This window comes from Scardinius erythrophthalmus (genome assembly GCF_964197995.2).
Source record: "Scardinius erythrophthalmus genome assembly, chromosome: 22".
Classification (NCBI taxonomy): Eukaryota; Metazoa; Chordata; class Actinopteri; order Cypriniformes; family Leuciscidae; genus Scardinius; species Scardinius erythrophthalmus.
This window is the reverse complement of record NC_138242.1, coordinates 13,572,288-13,596,922: the sequence shown is the minus strand read 5'-3', so window position 1 is coordinate 13,596,922 and position 24,635 is coordinate 13,572,288.

The following is a 24,635-nucleotide window of genomic DNA, read 5'->3' as shown; positions in this document are numbered from 1 at the left end:
TTAAAGTAGTCATGCTGATGCATCACCTGTGGCAGTTGTTCTCTGGATGACACTTGGCGAAGTAGTCTTCCCTGAAACACTGGGAGCAGGATTCCCACGTTACTATGACAACCGTCCCAGGCGAGATGTGCTAATCCCGGACGAGCCCCCAATTGTTACCGGCCTCAGACCTAGGGGATATCTGGACTGGTAGCAAAGGACACACAGGCAGTGGAGCACTGTGTATCTGTGAAAACACTGTGAATAAATAAAGAGACAGACAAAATGAGTGTCGTTCCTTTGGTGCGTTAGTTTACTTCTGAGATCATAAAACTTTAGTAACTGTAAACACTTCTTGAGTTACATACACAAATAACATCTGCACATTAACTTATGTTATATGACTCATACGTGTACACATAAGATATATGAATACATACACACCTGTATTCCATAGCCTGTTTCACATAAAGGCAATATATGATTTACATATTATGTGGAAAGAAGTGTGTGTACAGAATAAATCAATAAAGATTCACATAAATGTCACTCTCATTACTCACATAACTAGAAAGATGACAAATGTGTCACTTAAACACACAGAATGCATAAACTAAAATCCAACGCCATTTTACATACACCACTTCACCCTGATTGCCTCGTGTCACTCATTAAACATGTGCGCAAAGCACTCAAAATGGCGATTGAATTGTTAATGCACAGATAATACTCAACTACTCAATTAAAACACAAAAATAACAAGCAACCTCGCACTACCAATGCACTCAAACATCACAACAATGCTGTATGACTTAATACTTTTGAATGCATAACTAAATAAATCGTTTGCATTTGAGACCCTCGAGTTAATTCAATTTGTATAAAACACATTAGAACATGAAAAAGTTACTCCAAACACTTTCACAATTACGTTCCTAAACCTTCCTATAGTCATGTGAACAATCAGAAGAACGTTTAAAGTGCATATTATTTTACCTGTGAATAAATAAAGAGACAGACAAAATGAGTGTCGTTCCTTTGGTGCGTTAGTTTACTTCTGAGATCGCACCCGGGAAAAAGCTAGTCTCTATAGTGTGCTTCACAGGAGCGCTCAAGCGCCATCCGCTGGCGTGGCGGTGAACTGATTCTGAACTATTGGTGTTCACATAAAAAAAATAGGGAGGTATAGGTTTTCAATTAATTATTGAATAAACATTTTAACACCCTTTACATGTGCTGCACTTAAGTCCTGCAAACGCCACAGGACGGTTCATTTTTCTAAGATGCGGTGGTCTAGTTATTGGTTAGTGGTATTTCCTCACGAGACGGATACTTTTGTGCGCCTTGTCCAAATTCACCGGCTTCCCTTGTCACCTGCCTCAAAGGCGACACAGTATTTGGCTTAGACACTAGATTCGTGGCTATTTTTTTAATCATTCGGCTAGCGCCGTCAACTGTTATTTCCTATACCATAAGAGAGATCGCTACTTGCAATTAAAATCTAACTCCAACTGTTTACGTTATGCTTGTCTTTTATTCCTGTTTGTTTGTATTTAATTGAACATTATCTGTAAACATCACAAAACCTAGCAGTTAATTAATAATAATCAGACACACACACAAAAAAAAATCCCCCATAGGCTATATTTAACGTCCTCGACTCCCTCCCAGGAAGCGTTTTTTTTTTCTCCAGAAACCCTTGAACATGGGACTCGCAGAATACAGTAAATTATAAGCAAAATATTAATGTGTTTATAGTTCATATCACACACCATATGCACTCCTGTAACTTTCAACAAAAAAAAAAAAAAAAAAAAAAAAACGTGCGGTGATGACCTCACACCGCGGTAGGCATCTCATCAACGCGATATTGCGGTGATGCCGTTATCGTCACACCCCTACTCGTTCATTCAACTTTCGACCTATAACCCATGTTGAACTTGCAAAACCTACAATAAAATCTGAGATTTCTCAACGGCAATAGGGTGAAAGAGACTGATTTAGCCATCTAGCCCCATAGACTCCCATTCAAGACTTCCCACTGCAACCAAGATCGATACAATGGGGCTAATAGGAAGTGCCAAGGCTCTCCGTAGACGGGCTCTGGCTATGCTTAGCATAGATATCATATAAAGGCTAGATGTCTTAAGGCGGAGTCACTTCCGGCATCACCGGCGGCCATCTTACCACAGGGCTCTGTGAATTAAGGTGAGTGAGCAGCATGCACACAAATCCTCTTATCTCGCTGAAATCTGGACGGATTTACAAACGGTTTGGTTTCTTACAAACGTTATTAACGTGGCTATAATTCTGAATGCTTAAACATTTTGAACATAATTATTCATATGTATGCAGTATAATAGCTACATCTCTGACGTTTATAACAAACCAAACCGTTTGAAAATCGGTAGAAAATTGAGCAAGTTATGGTTATTTAAAAGTACATGCACCATGTTATGAGTGAGCGAGCACCCTGTGGTAAGATGGCCGCCGTGTGCGGATGTCGAGCTCCATTGGCCAGCAGCGCGGACGAGACCATAGATATCATATAAAGGCTAGATGTCTTAAGGCGGAGTCACTTCCGGCATCACCGGCGGCCATCTTACTACAGGGCTCTGTGAATTAAGGTGAGTGATCAGCATGCACACAAATCCTCTTATCTCGGTGAAATCTTGACGGATTTACAAACGGTTTGGTTTCTTACAAACGTCATTACCGTGGCTATAATTCTTTCATATGGAAGTCCATTTGTATAATTTTTCATATGTATGCAGTTTCATAGCTACATCTCTGACGTTTATAACAAACCAAACCGTTTAAAAATCGGTAGAAAATTGAGCAAGTTATGGTTATTTAAAAGTACATGCACCATGTTACGAGTGAGCAAGCACCCTGTCGTAAGATGGCCGCCGTGTGCGGACGTCGACCTCCATTGGCCAGCAGCGCGGACGAGACATCTAGCCTTTATATGATATCTATGGACGAGACATCTAGCCTTTATATGATATCTATGATGCTTAGCAGCTAAGCAGTCACCGAACACTTCCTGTCAGTCTTTTCATAATAAAAGCCGCGGGTAACGCAATGGTGAAAACGCACGACATTATATCACAATATATTGTTTTCTGAAAAACATATAGACGCCAAACAGAATCTATAATTTTCTGAAAACATATACAGGCCAAACAGAATTGATATTGATCATAAAACAGTATGTTAAAAGCAGCGAAGCATGCTACGACAAGACAGCGGATGGCACGTGGTTTCAAAATAAAAGCCGCGGTTAGAATGACTTTTGATCATACAAAATAGTTTTGCAATGAAATAATAACTTGTGTCTGTCACAAATAATGTTTTAAATAAAACATCATTGCAGATAGAGCAATCCTGACAAAATAGTTATATTAAACTGATCTATATCTAAATCTTTCCAGATGAAACAATGCAATAGCATAATCCCAGATAGCACACGTAACTGTTACGTCGGGCCGACGTTGGCCCAACATCGAGCGTCGGCCTCCCTCCCTATAACATCGCAAAGGCGTCGGCCAGGCGTAGGCAGATCTCTTGTCAGTCAGTGCTCTATTTCCCAGCTCCGTTACGTCGGCTTTAGGTCGGCCCACTATACGGGAGGCCGATGTCGCGTTGTGCGCGTGAACTTTCAAGTCCCTTTCAAACACTGGAGCGGACGCGGCGCAGAGTTGCCATGGAAACGCCGCGGGACCACTGCGACTGGTAAGCAGGAAAACTCCCTCTCTCTCACTGTTGTTTTCACTGCTTTCAGGTGATATAGTCTCTAAAATCACACGGATAATACACACAACTGTTCTTGACACTTCTCTTACTTGTAATTGATACGCTTATGTTGAATATTTACTTTTATAGACATGGTTTTGTGTCTTCGGAAAAAGTCCGTTAGCATCAACCGTTTTCAGAAGAGGTAACGTTAAGTTAGCAGCTACGTTAAGTTAAGCTAAGTTAATGTTAACTCGGTTGAGCTTTTGTTTATGAAAGTTTGGGCTTTTAATCACCTGTTATGTGTATATGAGAGGTTTTGTAAAGGTTTCACTTGGAAGTGAGCTCATTTATTTTACACAAACGTAAACATAAACGTATGTAGACCTAATCGGTGACGTCACTTACATGGAGTGAGGAAATTGGATGAAACTAGCTCAGGGGGGAGGACCAAGATGGCCGAGTAGGTAGACGCTTACTGTCGAGCTGTGCAACCGAAAACTTTGATTATGGTGAAAACATCCTTTCTGTTCGGATTTTATAGTCATTTATAGTGCCTAAAGCTAAAGGAACTTTGTGAGGAGGATTTAACCTTTGAGATGTCGACCCGCGACAATAAAAGATCGCTGAAAACCCCAAGAGCAAAGTTGGCAATGCCAACAGGTGATGCTAGCCACGCCGCCTCAGGAGGAAACCCTCTAATTGATAACATTCATGACTACACGACTGGGTCGGTGACTTTGCCTGTAATGGAGGATCTTATGGAAGAATTTCCTCCTCTGTCCCTGTCACCCAGACAATCTCCAGCTCCTAAAAAACCGATGCTTTCTTCCAAAGTAGAAGACATAGATATCGTCGCTTCCCTGTCGAAACTAATAAATGAAAGAATGGATGGGCTGGCGTTGCAGCTAGATGGTGTAAAAAAAACTGTGGACTTCGCGTGTGAGGAGATAAAAGATGTGAAAAAACGAGTGGGCACTCTAGAAAACAGGATGGCTAAAGAGGAGAGTCGCATGGACACACACCAGCAACAGATCTTCGACCTGGAACGGTACTCTCGGAGGTGGAATCTGAGGCTCCTTGGTGTCAAAGAAAATGAAAAGAACGATGTCCGCCAGATTGCCATCGAGATCTGTCAAGCCGTTTTACCTGAATGCAAAAACCGCATCCGTGACACCGTTGACACTGTGCATCGCAGCGGCGCCAAGCTCCCTAACAGCAGCAAGCCCAGACCGATTCTCATTCAATTCATCTCAAGGGTGACCAGAGATAGCCTATGGAAAGCTGCAAAGACGTCACAATTTCTCAAAGACAACCACTGGAAGTTTGCAGAGGATCTTTCAAGAGAAGATAGAGAACGCCGGCACAAGTTATGGCCCATCATTGAAAAGGCTCGCAGCGAGGGCAAGAAAGCTTACTACGTTGGATGTCGTGGATTCGTTAACGGGACAGAAATCTTCCCATCTTCAGGATAACCAAAGGTGGTAGCTTACATAGGCTATGTTCGCCCTGAATTGTTCTAAGTTATTACAATGTTAAGCTACTATCATCACAATGTAACTGTGAAATTTAAAATAGGAACAAATTATTTTTCTTATCTTTCTTCAGTGATTATAACATTGCTTCCTATCTAGCACTATTCTGTAGCCTACAGAAGCTGAGAATTTAAGTTTTGTTTATATTGTTTTTGCCAAATTGTTTGTTCATGCTGCAAAGCTCGATCCCTTTCTGAGGTAGATCACTTAAATACTTTCCTTGCCTTACACATAAAACAAATTAGTTCATATTTGTTATACGTTATTATGTCACTTTCTATTGTTTCACTTAATGCCAGGGGGTTGAGACAAATTTGTAAACGTAAAGCCTTATTTTTGTATGCAAAAAACTTTAAATGTGATTTCTCTTTCTTTCAAGAAAGCCATTCAGTAGCGGCTGATGTAAACTTCTGGAAGTCCCAATGGGGTAATGATGCATGGTATTCACATGGTTCAGAGAGGTCAGCTGGGGTCACAACTTTGAAAGGTTCTTTTAATGGCACTATTCTACATTCAGATTGTGATTCTTTAGGCCACTATATTTGTCTTCTAATTGATCATAACCACTCTATCTTTATTGTTATTAATATTTATGGTTACAATACCAAGCCTGAAAATGATAAACTAATTGATTCTATAGATGTAAGGTTAACTTTTTGGCTCTCCAAATACCCTAGCTCATTTATTTTAATTGGAGGTGATTTTAATATTACTTTAAATAATTCAATTGATAGGTGGCCCCACGTCCCAAATTCCAGAGATAATTTAAAAATGAAAACTTTTATGGAAAAATTTAATGTAGTTGACATTTGGCGAGAAAAGTTTCCTAATAATATATTTTATACTTGGAGTAACAGTTCAGGTTCAAGGAAATCCCGTATAGATTTTTACTTAATTTCTAATAATATACCGAAAGACAGTGTAACAGTCAATATCCTTACAACACCACTTACTGATCATCAGGCAATCTATATAAAGTTCCAACTCTCTGCTCATAATAACAATAGATCCTCATATTGGAAATTGAACAGCTCGCTCTTAGGACATAGCGCAGTAAAATTAGAAATTAAGCGGTTAATAAAGCTATATTGGGATAAGGGTAGGAAAAATAACCTGTATTCTGCTAATTGGGAACTTTTTAAATTTGAAGCAGGCAAATTTTTAAGGCAATATGGAGCTAAAATGGCTAAACTTAAGGCAGCAGCAGAAGAAAAACTAATTGTTCAAATCTCTTCAATATATCAACTACCACCAGATGGAGTATCAGAGGAGGATAAATTACATCTAAGAGAACTTCAATGTCAACTCGATGAATTATATCGTGGAAAAGCTGAAGGAGCTTTTGTTAGGTCGAGAAAAAGATGGATAGAGGAAGGTGAACAAAACTCCGCATATTTCTTCCGCTTAGAAAAGCACAGATCCAAGACAAATACTATTCATCAGTTGAATATAAACGGCACTGTCACTGATGATGCCCAAAGCATCTCCAAATTCTGTTATGCCTTCTTTTCAAAGTTATATGAGTCTAAGTACAATGCAGATACAGCGACTAAATTTATCAACTCTATAAATAATGTAAAAATGATAGAACACACTGATAGGGATTATTGTGACAGTCCACTTACAGAAGAAGAGGTTATTAAAGCTATTGCTCTTCTTAAAAATAATAAATCACCTGGCAACGATGGGCTGGTATCAGAATTCTATAAGTCATTTTCTGATCTACTAGCACCTTTCATGTTACAAGTATTTGTCGAAAGTATTGAAAGGAGTACTCTTCCATCGAGTCTCACGCAAGGCCTCATCACTCTAATCCCAAAGCCTAATAAGGATCCGCTTTTTATTGACAATTGGAGACCAATATGTCTTTTAAACAATGACTATAAAATCATGGCTTTAGTGTTGGCCAGAAGAATAAAAGACGTATTAGATGACATTATAGACGAAACCCAATCGGGTTTTATGAAGAATAGGCATATCTCTAATAATCTCAGACTTGTTTTTGACATTTTGGATTACTCAGATCTGATACAGGATGACTCATTTATCCTCCTCTTAGACTTCTACAAAGCCTTTGATTCTATTGAGCATGACTTCATATTTCTCTCTCTTAAAAAATTTGGCTTTGGTGATATGTTCTGTAATGCTGTCTTGGCCTTGTATTCAAATTCTAATAGCTCCGTTAGAGTGAAAAATGGCACAACGTCAAGATTTAATCTTAAACGCGGGATCCGACAAGGATGCCCGATCAGCCCTTATTTGTTTTTACTTTGCATGCAAATTCTTGCTTCTCATATTTCTAATAGCATCATGAAAGGTATTAGCATAGCAGGTAAAGAAATACTCATCAGCCAACTGGCTGATGATACGACAATTTTTCTTAAGAATGCCAGTCAGGTGCCTATTGCCTTAAAAATTATTGAAGAATTTTCCACAGCTTCTGGCTTGACCTTAAATTTAAGCAAATGTCAATTATTACCTGTCAAAGATTGTGAGGATCAGAATATTTGTAACATTCCTAACTGCAAGGAAGCGAATTATTTAGGCTTAATCATTTGCAAAGATGAAAAGAGAAGAATTATATTAAACTTCCCACCGCTTATTAAAAAAACACAAACCAAATTAAATCAGTGGTTGCAGAGAGACCTAACAGTAAGAGGGAGAGTCTTGCTCTCAAAAGGAATGTTAGGAATGTTACAAATATTCTGATCCTCACAATCTTTGACAGGTAATAATTGACATTTGCTTAAATTTAAGGTCAAGCCAGAAGCTGTGGAAAATTCTTCAATAATTTTTAAGGCAATAGGCACCTGACAGCCACACCGAAAGAATATGCAATAGTATATGATGCTATACCTTCTGGTGTCAAAATACTATTTAGAAGTGTTGATTTTAATTTCTCTTCTGTTCCTTTCTACAATCCAATTGATTCAGATATAGGTAAAATTTGTCTGACCTCTTCTAGAAATAACAATAAATATGTACGGTCTTTGTTTCAGAAAGAAGTGATATCTGTTCCACATGTTGTTTCATACTAGAATTCTTTTTTAAATGATATTAATTGGAAAAAAGTATGGACAATTCCCAATAAGTTTTTTGTTACAAACAAGGTTAAAGAAATTTCTTTCAAAATTATTCATAAGTACTACCCTGCTAACCACTATATGACAAAATTCAAAAGGGACATTGATGTGAACTGTTCTTTTTGCGGAAATCACCCTGAGACCACCCAGCACCTTTTTTGGATCTGCACGCACTCCAAAACCTTCTGGAAGGACTTCTGCAGCTTTATTATGAAAGAACTTTACAAGGACTTTACTTTGAAGTGGGAAAATATTGTGTTTTGTTTTTTTAGAAAACAAAGTAAAGAAGATATATTCTTTATTATAAATTTATTAATTGTGCAAGCTAAATTCTATATCCACAAATGCAAATATATAAAACAAAAACCGGCCTTTAAACATTTTTATTGTGATATCTTATCGTATATAAAGTTAATTAGTGGTTCATTGAACAAAAAGGCTATGAAAACTAGAAATATTTGTATAACTTACAATTTGTTTGAATGCATGTGATGTCTATCTATCCCCTGGCAAGGGTAATATTAAGTTGTATGCTTTGTATACTTTGTATACTGATGTTTACTTTTGAGCAATAAAAAAAAAAAAAAAAAATGAAACTAGCTCAATGGTAAACAAATATTGATAAAAAAAAATGTTCTGTGATTTCAGCAGCAACAAAATAACCCATAACAGAGGGAAAGCTCCACGACTTCAACATTTCTGAAGAAAGCTGCTGCCGGAGAAGTTGGAAATACAGGTAGGAAATCCAAAACTAAAGAATTAATTATTGATTTTAGGAAACAGAGCCCCCCCCCCCCCCCTTTCCCCTCACTATCATTGATGGCCAACCTATTGAGATAGTACAAGAATACAAGTACCTTGGCACAATAATTGATAGTAAGCTATGTTTTGAATCACACACTGATGCTGTTTGTGCCAAAGCCCAGCAGCAAATGCATTTTTACCGTAGACAGGAATTTTAACATTGACCCCACTTTGATGAGAATGTTTTATTCTTGTTTTATTGAGTCTGTTTTAACCTTCTGTTTTATCTGCTGGTTTGGTTCCTTGTCTACAAAAAAAATGATTAGAGAGTATTGTTAGGACGTGTAGCAAGATTGCAGGCATTAACTTTCCCCCTCTCTCACACATTTACTCCAACAGAGTGGCAAAGAAGGCAGCTGACCCTAGTCATCCTTTGTCCTGCCAGTTCAAGCTACTTCCCTCAGGCCGTAGGTACTCCATGCCCAGATGCAGGTCAAATAGATTCAGAAACTCATCTCAGAAAAAAAATTTCACTTCTGCTGTAGCTTACAGGTGCTGGCCATATAATTAGAATATCATCAAAAAGTTGATTTATTTCAATAATTCCGTTAAAAAAGTGAAACTGGTATATCATATAGACTCATTACATGCAAAGTGAGATATCTCAAGCCTTTATTTGTTATAATTTTGATTATGGCTTACAGCTTGTGAAAATCACAAAATCTCAGAAAATGAGAATATTACATGAAATCACACACATGTAATTACACAGTGATACCATGGTCATTGAACCAGGTTTTGGTTATTTTGGAAGTGTGGGCAGCTGCAAATCCTGCTGGAAAATGAAGGAAGCATGAAGTGCTCTGAACATGTCCTGGTAGACGGCTGCGTTGACTCTGGATTTAATAAAGCACAGTGGACCAAAGTCCTCTTTTCTGATGAGAGCAAATTTTGCATCTCATTTGGAAACCAAGGTCCCAGAGTCTGGAGGAAGAATGGAGAGGCACACAATCCAAGATGCCTGAAGTCCAGTTTGAAGTTTCCACCGTCTGTGTTGGTTTGGGGAGCCATGTCATCAGCTGGTGTTGGTCCACTGTGCTGTCCACTCAACGCAGCCGTCCACCAGGACATTTCCAGAGCACTTCATGCTTCCTTCATTTTCCAGCAGGATTTGCACCTGCCCACACTGCCAAAATAACCAAAACCTGGTTCAATGACCATGGTATCACTGTGTAATTACTGTGATTTCATGTAATATTCTAATTTTCTGAGATTTTGATTTTGTGTTTTTCTCAAGCTGTAAGCTATAATCTAGGGCTGCAACAACTAATCGATAAAATCGATAATAATCGATTATGAAAATCGTTGTCAACGAATGTCATTGTCGATTAGTTGGTCTGCTCACGTCACGGGGAGCGTTACTGATGACGTCACTTTCATGACAACGCAGTTGCAGCCCTACTATAATCATCAAAATTATAACAAATAAAGGCTTGAGATATCTCACTTTGCATGTAATGAGTCTATATAATATACAAGTTTCACTTTTTTTAATGGAATTACTGAAATAAATCAACTTTTTGATGATATTCTAATTGTATGACCAGCACCTGTATATATAATATAGCTTAGCTATAGCTTCTTACTTGTAATAAACCTGGCATTATATAATAATATTGTTGGCTCTGTGACAAATGGTTTGTTGTGTTCCTAGATCCTTCAATGTTGATGCCCTGGCCTCCACCGTAGCAGAGTTGGGCGGATCATCATCTCGGATCACCATCTCTAAGGCGCTATGAACCATATGATTAGTAAGTAAAACTTCAAACATACACTAATGTCAAACATACACTAATTGTGTTGGTAAAAAAAATTGTTTTGAAAGAAGTCTCTTATGTTCACCAAGACAGCATTCAAAACAATAATATTGTGAAATAATATAACAAATTTTAAATAACTGTTTTCTATGTGAATATATTGTAAAATGTAATTAATTCCTGTGATCAAAACTGAATTTTCAGCATCACAGCTTCATATGATCCTTCAGAAATCATTCTAATATGATGATTTGACGCTCAAGAAACATTTATGATTATTACCAGCTTTCATTTTCTCAAAGGCGTAGCAGAATACCCAGGGCTTGGTTTACACCTATCACAATTTCTAGCCACTGGGGGACCATAGGCAGGCTAGGGGAACTAATATTAATGTTAAAAAACCTCATAAAGTGAAATTTTCATGCCATGGGATCTTTAAGCGTTTTCTACTAGTTTTCTATGTGAGGAAAACGCTTAACTGTACATAGTAGTCTATTTTTAATTAGTATGGTGTTTACAGAGTTATCATTTATTTATTTTAATATCACTGTCTATGCGTTAAGTCACGTTCTGCGAGTGCAAATCTCTAAATTCAACTTTGGACTTGTATTTTACAGGGGACAAGTTCTCAAATTCACATCTTTATGCTCTCGAGTTTTGCCACTCTTTTACTTTCATAAATAACCTTCCTGATAATGTTCGGGGCTCAGACACACTCTCCCAATTTAAATCTAGACTAAAGACACATCTCTTTAGCCAAGCATTGTTAACACATCTCATAATCTTGTTTTACAGTTAATATGTGATGAAATAGTAAAAAGTGCACATGATCATCTTTTGCCTGAAATAATATGAACTGCAACTATGCTAATCTTTCTTCTGTTGCTTCCCTGTTTCTATCTCAGGATGCTCAGCAAGTTCACTAAAGATTATAGCAGCTCCAGTTTGGATCCAGCCTCACTTGAGAAGACTTCAGATGATGGCAACTATAAATGGACATAAAAACTGCCAGATATTAAGGTGGGGTAAGCGATATTTCAAAAACGCTGTTGGACATAGTTGATATTTGGAATGAACTCAAACAAACACACCCCTCTCTTCAATGCTCCACCTCCAAAACTCACCAGATTGCCCAGCAGCCGGATCACATTTTTGGTGTAAATAACTAATTTATGTTATTGCATGACCTGCTCAATAAAAGCGCAACACTAAGAACGTTTCAGGAAACACGTTATTAATTATGATAAGGGCTGGATTTCCCGAAACACTCTTAACGCTACGTCATTCCTAAGTTATACCTTAAGCTGTACCTTATCGTTAATACGTGTTTCCCGAAACGTTCTTAGTTAATTGTACCTTCTATAAGTCATACGTTCGGATATTTCCCCACCAGTTAATCAAGTGTGACAACACTGGTAATACCATAATAGAAGTGACGCGCATGCGATGCAGCGTGCTCGTTTTTCCAGTAGGGCTGTCAACTTTAGTCGTTTAGTCGACTAATCGGTCGATGCCGTCTTGGTCGACTGACATTCTCATTGGTCGACCAGTTGCATTTTTTTTTATTTATTTTTTTACCAATAAAGAAATTTTCATTGATTTACTCCTTTATATTTATTCCTTTATAAGCAGTTATATATTACTGAATTCTAAATATAATTAGCCTATGTTTTATCCCCAACTTTAAAAGCTTTAATTTAGGCTATTTTGTAACAGCGCCACAGTTTAGCGCACCATAGAACACTCGGGAACCGCACCTGTGGCTGGCTGCACTGCTGCTTCGCGCTCAGTAAGGAATATAGGTAGTAATCTCTATGTGTCTGTCTGTCCGTTTGCATTTTGATTATTTCGAGAACCGTTCATCCAATCGACTTCACAAGGGAGTGCAGTGTCGCATTTGGTGCAATATAGACAGACACGCGAGACGCGACAAGTTCAGAATTAATAGTAAACTACAGAACAGCGCGAGCGGGAAGCGGCGCACCTCACGCGGGCAGGGCTTATATTCTCAGAGAACGGACACACACTGCACTAGTGATATAAAACGCACACAGTCTGTTAACTTAAGCAATACTTTTAAGGTAGACTAATATTTTTCTGACTAACAAATTACTGACAGTAAAGGGTAGATTTAAATAAAGAAAAACGAAATTTAAATAAAGAAAAAAACAAAATTTAAATAAAGAAAAAAACGAAATTTAAATAAAGAAAAAACGAAATTTAAACACAGAAAAAAACGAAATTTAAATAGAGAGAAATGAAATTTAAATAAAGAAAAACAAAATTTAAATAAAGAAAAAAACGAAATTTAAATAAAGAAAAAACGAAATTTAAATACAGAAAAAACGAAATTTAAATAGAGAAAAATGAAATTTAAATAAAGAAAAAAATAAATTTAAATAAAGAAAAACGAAATGTAAATAGGCCTAAAGAAAAACGAAATTTAAATAAAGAAAACACTCCCGTTGCTGGAACACAGGCGTCGGTTCTATTTCTAGCATGCACGCGTTTTCCGCGTGGCTCGAGCCGCGCCTAAGACGCGTGTCTCACACAGGCAGTGTGCAAACTCCAACCTATTAACATGGGAGCTGAAATAAAAACAGACACGCCACAGCAGCTGAGACTCTCACGCCAGCAGCCAGTGTGTCGCCGGCCTTATTCAAGCGCGAATGAGAACCGTTTCGCGGGGGATCCCAGGTGTCAAAAAAAAACAAAAAAAAAACAACACGTTTTTTCGTTGTTGTTTTATAAATGCTCTATGACAATTGTTTAATAAATGTTCAATCAAAATGCAAAACATCGCGTCTTTTTCTTTTTTTTTTTTTTTAGTCGACTAATCGTTGCGCAGGACAGGACTTTGGTCGACTAAGCATTTCTTTGGTTGACTACAGCCCTATTTTCCAGGCATGGATATGCCACAGCGAGATGAAAACATCTCAACTTTTCAGAATGCCACAAGCGCACCGCAGGTCATGTGACAAAAACTAACCGATCAGCTTTGGCCTTTCCGTAACAACATGGAAAACTCAGCTGAACAGCTGATCATAGCTGTACAGGGCGTGTTTTTATTTCTCATCTCCATAAATATATCTAGTAGTATATTTAGTAGTAGTAGTAGTAAGCTAATGCAAGGGCTAGAAATCAATTAATCCTTTGCTGATACTTCCTCGTCATCATGGAGAGCGCAGTTCATGGTTGCATAGCAACGACAGACGCGACGGGAGCGCAAGTGCTTTTAGAAAGGAGAGAACGCTTTCCACACATTTTTAGACATGATATGTGAACGGCCCCTAATTCAGGATAAACTGAGAATCTATTTGGTTTAAAATCGTTTTTGTTTTGTTTAAAATGGAGATCACGATAACATACATCAGAATAACATGTTCCAGTCTATTAAAAAAAAAGATACTCAATTGAATCATTAATTTAAACACTTTTAAAACCAATTAATTCAGTGTCTCATTCATAAACACCTGGGCTGGGTTTCCCGATAACGTTGTCTCTTAGCGTGCTACGAAGACTCTTAAGGTATAACTTAACTAAAGGTATACCATTTATAGGCGTGTTCCCCGAACCATACCTGTCACGGTAGACGTATTCTCTGTTCCTTTTAGTCTCGTGTTTATGTTGTTGTGTGAGCGCGTGTGTAGTGGGTGTGAGTGTATGACATCACCTGATCCGCTCCAGCTGATCATCATCACTTCACCAGCTGCAAGCAATTCACCCTTCTATAAATACTCACCGTTGTTGTATCATCCTTGTCAGATCGTTTGTTGATGTCCTCCGTGTTGGTGTTCCGGTGTCCGTTCCTGCCTTGTGTTCCTGTTCCTGTTCTCCGTGGATTTGTCGTCTTCTCACCGTCACCGTCACAGCACTTCATCACGGATCCTGACCATCTTGTCCCTGCGTCACCATTTCACATCTGCTTGTACTGTTGACTGTGTCGTCCTAATATAAATACTTGCACTTGCTTCCGGTCTCATCTAGTGATTATGACAGAACGATCTGACCACGGAATGGAAGCAGCGAGCGCGTCTTCTGGATCATTGGAAGAGTTCATTCATCACAGTATACGAAGAATGGATTCGCAACAACAAGAGATCGGCGACACGGGTCGCGCAGTACAAGCCCTGGTGACGCAGGTGTCCGAGCTCACCCAGCAGATCCATCGCCTACAGATTCCCGCTGCGCCGCCCACACCGGCTGTTCCTCCCGCTACACCTGCCAGACCTTCCCAGTCCGAGCCTCGTCTACCCACACCGGAGACCTATTCAGGTGAACCAGCTTTTTGTAGAGCATTCTTGACGCGTTGTTCTATGCACTTTGCTCTTCAACCACAGACTTTCAGTACTGAAACGGCCAAGGTGGCGTTTGTTATCACATTGCTGACTGGGAAGGCGGCACTCTGGGGAACGGCGGTGTGGGAGAATCAACATCCATGCTGCGCCTCGTTCCAGACCCTCTCCGCCGAGATGAAGAAGGTTTTTGACCGGGCACTTTCAGGAAGAGAGGCTGCCAGGACATTGGCGGATCTTCGTCAAGGTGAAAGATCAGTTTCTGATTTTTCTATCGAATTCCGGACCCTGGCGGCGGAGTGCGGCTGGAACGAGGAGGCGCAGTGGGATATGTTCCTGCATGGGTTGGCTGACCACGTCCAAAAGGAGATCTACGCCTTGGATCTACCTACCACACTGAACGGGTTGATCGACTTAGCTCTGCGGGTGGACGCTCGGCTATCCAGGATCGAACGCCGAGTCCCGTCCACCCGTACCTTCGGAGGGGTCGACGGTTCTAGATCCAACGGCAGGGACGTGGTCAGCCCAGTCTACGATCCCGAGCCCATGCAGGTGGGTCGAGCTCGGCTTTCCCGGGAGGAGAGGGAGAGGCGGAGGTCCCAGGGCCTCTGCCTATATTGTGGAGGAGCGGGACATTTTTCTTACAACTGCCCGGTAAAAGGCCAAGCCCGATAGTAAACTTGAGGCTACTATCGGGTGGGATCTCCGCCAGGAAGACCTCATCAGCTGTTACATCTACCTCCACGCTCCTCCCGGTAAGACTAAGATGGTCAGTCCACCAGCACGACTGTCGAGCACTTCTGGATTCTGGGGCTGAAGGTAATTTTATGGACCATTCATTCGCACAACAGTTACAGATTCCCCTCAAACCCCTCACTCACAGAATCGCAGTTCACGCTCTTAATGGACAGACACTTCCCACCATTTCCTTATCCACTGAAGAATTAACCCTCATCACTTCTGGTAACCACTCTGAGACTATTTCTTTTTACATCATGGATTCACCTCTGGCACCCGTCGTCCTCGGACATCCCTGGCTCATTCAACACAACCCTCGAGTGGACTGGCATCATAGAGTCGTGCTGGAGTGGAGCAAGGAATGTCATAAGTCTTGTCTCGTGTCTGCTTGTTCGTCTGTGCCTGTTTCTGTTTTTCAGGAGGAAACAGGGGATTTGTCTAACGTGCCCGCGGAGTATCTGGACCTGAAGGAAGTGTTCAGTAAGTCTCGTGCTGCTTCTCTTCCTCCGCATCGTCCCTATGACTGTGCGATAGATCTACTGCCAGGTAAGTCTCCGCCTAAAGGCAAGTTATATTCACTCTCTATTCCGGAGAGGGAGGCTATGGAGAAATACATTTCTGATTCTCTAGCAACCAAGTTCATCCGCCCTTCCTCTTCTCCAGCGGGGGCGGGGTTCTTTTTTGTGGGGAAGAAGGACGGTTCTCTGCGACCTTGTATTGACTACCGGGGGTTGAATAACATCACGGTAAAGAATACTTATCCTTTGCCGTTGATGTCTTCAGCCTTCGAGAGGTTGCAGGGAGCGTCCATCTTCACTAAATTGGACTTGCGCAACGCTTATCATTTGGTTCGCATTAGGGAGGGGGATGAGTGGAAAACTGCCTTTAACACCCCTAGGGGGCACTTTGAATATTTGGTCATGCCCTTCGGGCTGTCCAACTCCCCGGCAGTTTTCCAAGCACTGGTCAATGATGTGTTGCGAGATATGATCGATCAGTTCATATATGTCTACCTGGACGACATATTGATTTTTTCTTCTTCTCTCCAGGAACATGTGCAACACGTCCGACGAGTGCTTCTGAGGTTGCTAGAGAATGGGCTTTTTGTCAAGGCGGAGAAATGCGAATTCCATGCACAGTCAGTTCCTTTCCTGGGATACATCGTGTCGTCTGAGGGGATGCGGATGGACCCTGAGAAGATCAAGGCTGTGATAGATTGGCCAAGCCCGGATTCTCGCAAGGCCCTGCAGAGGTTTCTGGGGTTCGCCAACTTCTATCGGCGTTTTATTCGCAATTTCAGCCAACTAGTCGCACCTCTGACCGCCTTGACCTCCCCCAGAACGACGTTCAGGTGGTCTAACACAGCCGAGGCTGTGTTTACCAAACTGAAGGGCCGCTTTGTTTCAGCCCCCATTCTTGTCGCCCCTGATCCATCACGTCAGTTCGTGGTGGAGGTCGACGCGTCAGAGGTGGGAGTAGGTGCAGTGTTGTCCCAACGCTCCCCTGTAGACGACAAGGTGCATCCATGCGCGTTTTTTTCTCATCGGTTGTCCCCGGCAGAACGTAATTACGACATTGGCAACAGAGAGTTGTTGGCAGTTAAGCTAGCGTTGGAGGAATGGCGCCACTGGTTAGAAGGGTCAGGGGTACCTTTTATCGTCTGGACTGATCACAAGAATTTAGAGTATATTCGCACGGCTAAGAGACTGAACTCCAGGCAGGCTCGGTGGGCACTTTTTTTCGGTCGTTTCGATTTTTCTATTTCGTACCGCCCGGGTTCTAAGAACATCAAACCCGACTCTCTATCTCGCATATTTGATTTTTCCGCACGCCCGACTACTCCCGAGTGCATTTTGCCCGAAACTCTAGTCGTTTCCACACTCTCATGGGAGATCGAATCGAGGGTCCAGAAGGCCTTAGAAGGGGTAACGCCTCCGCCCGGGTGTCCACCGAACCGCTTATTCGTGCCGGAGGGATTACGGTCCGACGTTATCCAGTGGGGTCATGGTTCCAACGTGGCATGCCATCCAGGAGTAAATCGAACTACCTTTTTAGTCAAGCAACGATTCTGGTGGCCACGTATGGCTCGCGACATTCACGATTTTGTTTTGGCTTGCTCGGTTTGTGCCACTGGTAAGACTTCCAATCGACCTCCTGATGGGTTACTTCAACCGCTGTCGGTTCCTTCGAGACCCTGGTCCCATATCGCTCTAGATTTTATTACCGCCCTCCCACCCTCTCAAGGGAACACGGTCGTTTTGACTGTGGTGGACCGGTTCTCGAAGGCAGCCCATTTTGTCCCCTTACCCAAATTACCCTCAGCTAAGGAGACAGCGGTGACCGTCGTAGACCACGTCTTTCGCTTACATGGCCTCCCGATTGACGTGGTCTCTGACAGGGGACCCCAGTTTGTGTCCAAATTTTGGCGAGAGTTTTGTAGATTACTGGGGGCGACGGTTAGTCTGTCCTCAGGGTTTCATCCCCAGAGCAATGGTCAGACCGAGAGAGCCAACCAAGATTTGGAAAGGGTGTTGCGATGTTTGGTGTCCAAGAATCCTTCCTCATGGAGCCAACAACTCTCTATGGTGGAGTACGCTCACAACACGTTGCCAGTGTCGGCCACGGGCCTTTCTCCATTTGAGTGTAGTGTAGGTTACCAGCCACCTATTTTTCCCAGTCTGGAATCCGAGGTTGCGGTTCCCTCCGCTCACGCCTTTGTCCAGAGGTGTCATCGTACTTGGACTAGAGCCCGTGAGACTCTACTCCAAGTGGGAGCGCGCACCAAGGCCAAGGCCGATCGCCACAGGTCGAAGCCTCCCGTATACGTCGTGGGTCAAAAAGTGTGGCTTTCTACTAAGAACATTCCTTTGCGTACCGTCTCTAATAAGCTTGCACCTAAATTTATTGGCCCGTTTACTGTCACCAAGATCATTAGTCCGGTGGCAGTCCGCCTCAAATTGCCTCCCGCGTACAGGAGGATTCATCCCGCCTTCCATGTGTCTAAAATTAAACCAGTGTTTCATTCTCACATTAATCCGCCTGTCCCGGTTCCTCCCCCACCGCGACTCGTAGATGGGGAGACCACTTATTCGGTTAATCGTATTCTGGACTCTAGGCGGAGGGGACGCGGATTTCAGTACTTGGTGGACTGGGAAGGTTACGGTCCGGAGGAGAGAAGTTGGGTACCTGCTAGAGACATCCTGGATCACTCCCTTATCGATGATTTCAATCGACAGGTAGGGGGGCCTGGGAACGCCAGGAGGCGTTCTTAGGAGGAGGGGTACTGTCACGGTAGACGTATTCTCTGTTCCTTTTAGTCTCGTGTTTATGTTGTTGTGTGAGCGCGTGTGTAGTGGGTGTGAGTGTATGACATCACCTGATCCGCTCCAGCTGATCATCATCACTTCACCAGCTGCAAGCAATTCACCCTTCTATAAATACTCACCGTTGTTGTATCATCCTTGTCAGATCGTTTGTTGATGTCCTCCGTGTTGGTGTTCCGGTGTCCGTTCCTGCCTTGTGTTCCTGTTCCCGTTCTCCGTGGATTTGTCGTCTTCTCACCGTCACCGTCACAGCACTTCATCACGGATCCTGACCATCTTGTCCCTGCGTCACCATTTCACATCTGCTTGTACTGTTGACTGTGTCGTCCTAATATAAATACTTGCACTTGCTTCCGGTCTCATCTAGTGATTATGACAATACCTTAGGAAGCTGCTAAAGATATTCCTTCTTACGTGTGACGTTACCCAGTGCTTCCCGTGGCGATGCTGCTGAATCTGCTGATATTGATGGCTCGAGAATCATTTATTCACTCGTGCAGGGGCTGCTTCACTGCGTTATGTGAGAAAGCGGTGTTCTTTATAAAAGAAATTAAGAAATGTACGCGGGTTGAGTGAGAAAAAACACTGACATTATGGATTCGGATGGCAACAAAATCACAGACTTACCCCTGTAAATGTTTAAAATACCATACGAACCCATGAGAAACAGTTAGCATCCGAATACTTACAACTTAACTGAAAGTATGCTTTCACTGGCCTTTGAAAGCACTCCGCGGACGGTGCCGTCTTTTAGAACAACTATTCGCTGTATCGCTGCCATAGTTTGAGCAAACTCCCCACCACAATCATTCCCTTTAAATAGACTATTAAACCTATTAAATGGTTTGCCAGCTGATGTACCTTTGATTGTTGTTAGATGTTTAATTATATTATCCAGTGTAATGACAATTTTATTCTTAGCTTTAGTCCTAACTGCTTTTTCTCAATGTTTTTCACTCTGTTACAGGTTGCCAGGAAGAATCCTTCTCTACATTGTTGCTGTTCCTTTTTGATCCCTTTTCTCCTGGAGTTCTTTCTGGTGTCATTAAAATGTCTTAACTTGATTTGTGTCTGTTCATTATACTAGAGACAGTTACACAAAAAATGAAGAAGATATTTTTCAATGTCAGTAGAGCCTACTTTTTTCATATTGGATAGTCAAGTAACTCCAGGGCTGTATATATGTACATAGACATTGAGGGGGACAAGTCCTACACTGCAAAAAATGCTTTTCTTTAGTATTTTTGTGTTGTTTCCAGTCCAAATATCTAAAAATTCTTAAATCAAGAAGCATTTACTAGAGAAGTAAAATGACATAAGACATTCTATTTTGTTTTCAGATGAACAGAAAGTAATTTAAGTAATTTTTGCTTAAAACAAGCTAAATTATCTGCCAGTGGGGTATGAAAAATAATCTTGATTCAATTGGAAAACAAGAATATTTTTCTTACCCCACTGGCAGATAATTTAGCTTTAGAAACAACACAAAAATACTAAGTAAGAAAGGCATTTTTGCAGCGTATAATTATACGTCAATAATAACAATAGTATGTCAATAGTTAGAAATGGCCAAACTGGAAATTCAATATGGGAAATTCTTGCTCCGCTCTGTTTTTAGGATGGCAAAAAGGTTTAAAAGTTACATTTTAGGCTGGTCTACCTTACAGCGACCTTCCAAATAGATAGCCAATCAAATCATAGAAGGCGGTGTTTACTGTTCACAGAAACAGCAAGTATTCCAGCAGTTTAACGTTGAAAGAGTGCGAGGTAAGATGGAAGTGTAAAACTACTCCACTTTTTTTCTTGAATATGACCATTAAGAGGGATGAAAGTTTCATGTGTTCAGTATCAAAGCTATTTTATCAATTTAAGTCTCGGGGCAATGTTGACTACAGTTTATGTGCTGCTGAGTGAGTGTTGCAGCGCGATCTCCGCTCTGTGTGTGTGTGTGTGTGTGTGTGTGTTCGTAAGTGCGTGCGTCAATGAAAGCAGTGCATGGTGTCTAATGTAAGGAGTAGCCCGAAAGGTCCGACCTATATAAATAAAGGTCCTATAAAACCCATGCAGAGCTGCCAAAAGATTTACAGCTTTGCATCGTTCAAACATCGGCCGGAGATCCTTTGCGATCAAAGGCCGACGTCGAGGCGACATATTGCCGATGAGCAAACGATCTCTGAGCGACATCCTGCCGATGGTACTTTGTGCATCGGGCCAACGTCGGCCCGACGTACGTGTGCTATCTGGGATGTGTTTAAAATACTAATGAATTAAATACATAGATTATGTTTTTTAAATAAAACACTATACCCAAGAATGAATGTTTAAAACAGTAATGCAGATTTTAGTTACAGCATGTATAAAAATAATTTGTGATATGATTTAAAACTGATATGCTTTAAAACAGAATAATAAATGTTGCAGATTTTTTTAAACATCATACTTTATCATAAATGAATATAGTATACATATCTGTATCAGCAGATACAATTACCAATAACATGTTTAAAACATTAATGATATGGTTTAAATCAGCATAGCATAGCATAAAATATAGAGAAAAAATACTCACCGTTTTGCATTTTTGATGACCCAGAGAGCTGAGATGACGAGCTGAGATGAGCAAAGTGTGTCCAAAACTTTGATGATTATGCCCAGAAGCCAGGTGCCAACTGTAGGGGAGACCGGGGACAGTTGCAACACTTTTTGCATTTCTCTCAATTACTCAGAGACTATTTGGACTAGACCAACCAAATTTTTATATATTAAACTTGCATCTGTCTGCTAATTACCCATACCATTTAAAGATGATTATATATGACATATCGTTCACAGTATTTATTTGAATGGAAGAAGTCAGATGTTGCAACTGACCCCGACCCAGGGGACAGTTGCAACACAACCCAGGGACGGTTGCAACATGATTAAAAATACCTTAAATTTCATTAATTTACTTAAGCTTTTTGTCTCAATGAGCATATAATTCTGAAAATATTAATTGTTTTAGGCCTACTATAATATTATAGTATTGTTTATTTCAATAATATTATTGTAGCCTATTATTTATTTATTTAGTCATATTTATCAAATAACGGTTATTGAGTTTTGTTTGTTCATGTGTAGAACATAGTCCTACATAGATTCAGTGTGCAGGTGTTACAGATGCTATTCAATCTCTCCATATTTCAGTGTCAGACAGGAAGTATTGAACAATTTGCAATGCAACAAACTTTTATTAAACATGCAATTTATAATTTGTTGCAACCGTCCCTGACCCTATCAGCCATGACAGAACATCATATTCCTGCTAGACACACTGACTTTGACACATGCTAACCATGTCACTTAGAAGTCAACAAAACAATAATTCAAACTAAGTAAGTTTTGATTATTTCATACAAAATTTCAGGACAGTACGACAAAAATATATCTAATGAAAAAATTTACTTTCATACCTCCAAAACAAGTTTTGTTCAATAAATGCAGCAGCAGATGTTGAATATGTCTACTGTTTTCTTGGTGGGGGGAGGGTCTGTGCATGTTCAGTATGAGTGTCATCACTCTAGCTTGTTTCTGATTGGAGAAAAATGGCATGTTGCAACCATCCCCTGTTACAACTGTCCCCGGTCTCCCCTATTTATTGGCCATGACAAATATTGGAGAAAAACGCTTTTGTGTCCAATAGATGGCGCCATTGCATTATATATTTTGGTAGCTTATCTGTAACCGAAGAGGTACATCAAAGCCTCACGGGCTGTATTTCATGCTAGACTCCCTACGGATGAGATAGTCGGTTCGACAGATTATAATTGAACAATAAATGATTAGCAAAACACACTAGCCTTTGTTTTTGAGAGACATTATGGCCTTGTTTATTTTAACTAAACGTACAAATCTGTATGACTCTCTCTCACACACACGCACACACACACACACACACACACACATACACAGATGCGCGTGCCTCTAATCCTGCTTTGACACACACACACACACACACACACACACACACACACACACACACACACACACACAAACACAGAGTGTGAGATAAACTTCCACAGTTTTTTCAACCTTAGTTAAATTAGCACGATCATTATTTTGATAGAATGTTTTTGTATGACTTGTTTAATCACAGCGTCTGAACAGCACGTTTCAGATGTCAGAGGGGAATCCCATGACACACACAGATGGTCACATCTCCTCTCATCTCAACACACACATACAGATGTGCGCGCTCCCTATATGTTTTGAGACGGTGCTTTGAGAGACTCATTGCGATTTTTTTTTTTTTTTTTTTTGTTCTCTATTTTATTTAAACTTTTGGTGTGAGGTTTTAGTAAGATCTTTACTTATTGTATAATCATTTATATTCTTTTAAAATAACTAAATGGCTTTTCAACGTTTGTGTGAGATAAACTTCCAGAGTTTTTCCCTTATCAGTTTTCACAGTACAGCCCGGATAAGCTAAGGAATATGTAGGGAGGAGGATCGTGTGTGATACCAGCTTCAAAAACACATGCACACACACTAACTGTCATGTTCAAAAGGCTTCAAACAATCAGACTTTCTGTCAGATACCATGACGTATTATTTAATTACAGTGTCTTCAAAACCTTCTGTCAATATCAAACGGTTTCAAACTAGCTGTCATAGCTATGACGTAATTATTAAAACACTAACTGTCAATATCAAAAGGCATCAAAAGACTTCAAAACCTGAAACTAGCTGTCAATAACTACATGATCAAGGGCTTGGAGGGGCAACCTGTCAATCAAAAATCAAAACTAACTGTCAACCTGTCAATCAAAAGTCAAAACTAACTGTCAAACCCCTTTGATCCTTTGATCTCCTTTGATCTCCCTTTGATCTCTTTGATCCCTTTGATCCTATGCCAAAATGGGCGGGTACCTGTCACCGGAAGGGGCGGGGCACCTGTCAATCAATCATTTTTTGACAGTTGCCATAGGATATCAACTACTCATATGCCAAGTAAGCATACCTGTAAGTGACTACATGTGGTGTGATAGAACTTCAAGACCCTAGGCATAGTTGTCTATAGTAACATGAAAGCAAATAAGAAGAACCTGTCAAAGTCTAGAACTCTTGATTAGTTTGATTCCATAATAACCCAATGGAAAAAATGCTAAGCAAGTGCATATTGATTATCTGGAAGGCAGGCTACACGAATAAACAAGGTATGCAAAGGGGCGAAATGGATCGCTGGGTCCTACCACCTTGGTGAAAACTTGCTGGGACCCGAGGGTTATATATGCCTCTTGCAAAAGCTTCAGCAGATACCATTGGGGAACAGGCTTTGACCCCATAGGTGGTATCTTTTCCCTTCAGATTTAGTCAAAGAACATCACTGGAACAGAACAATACATCC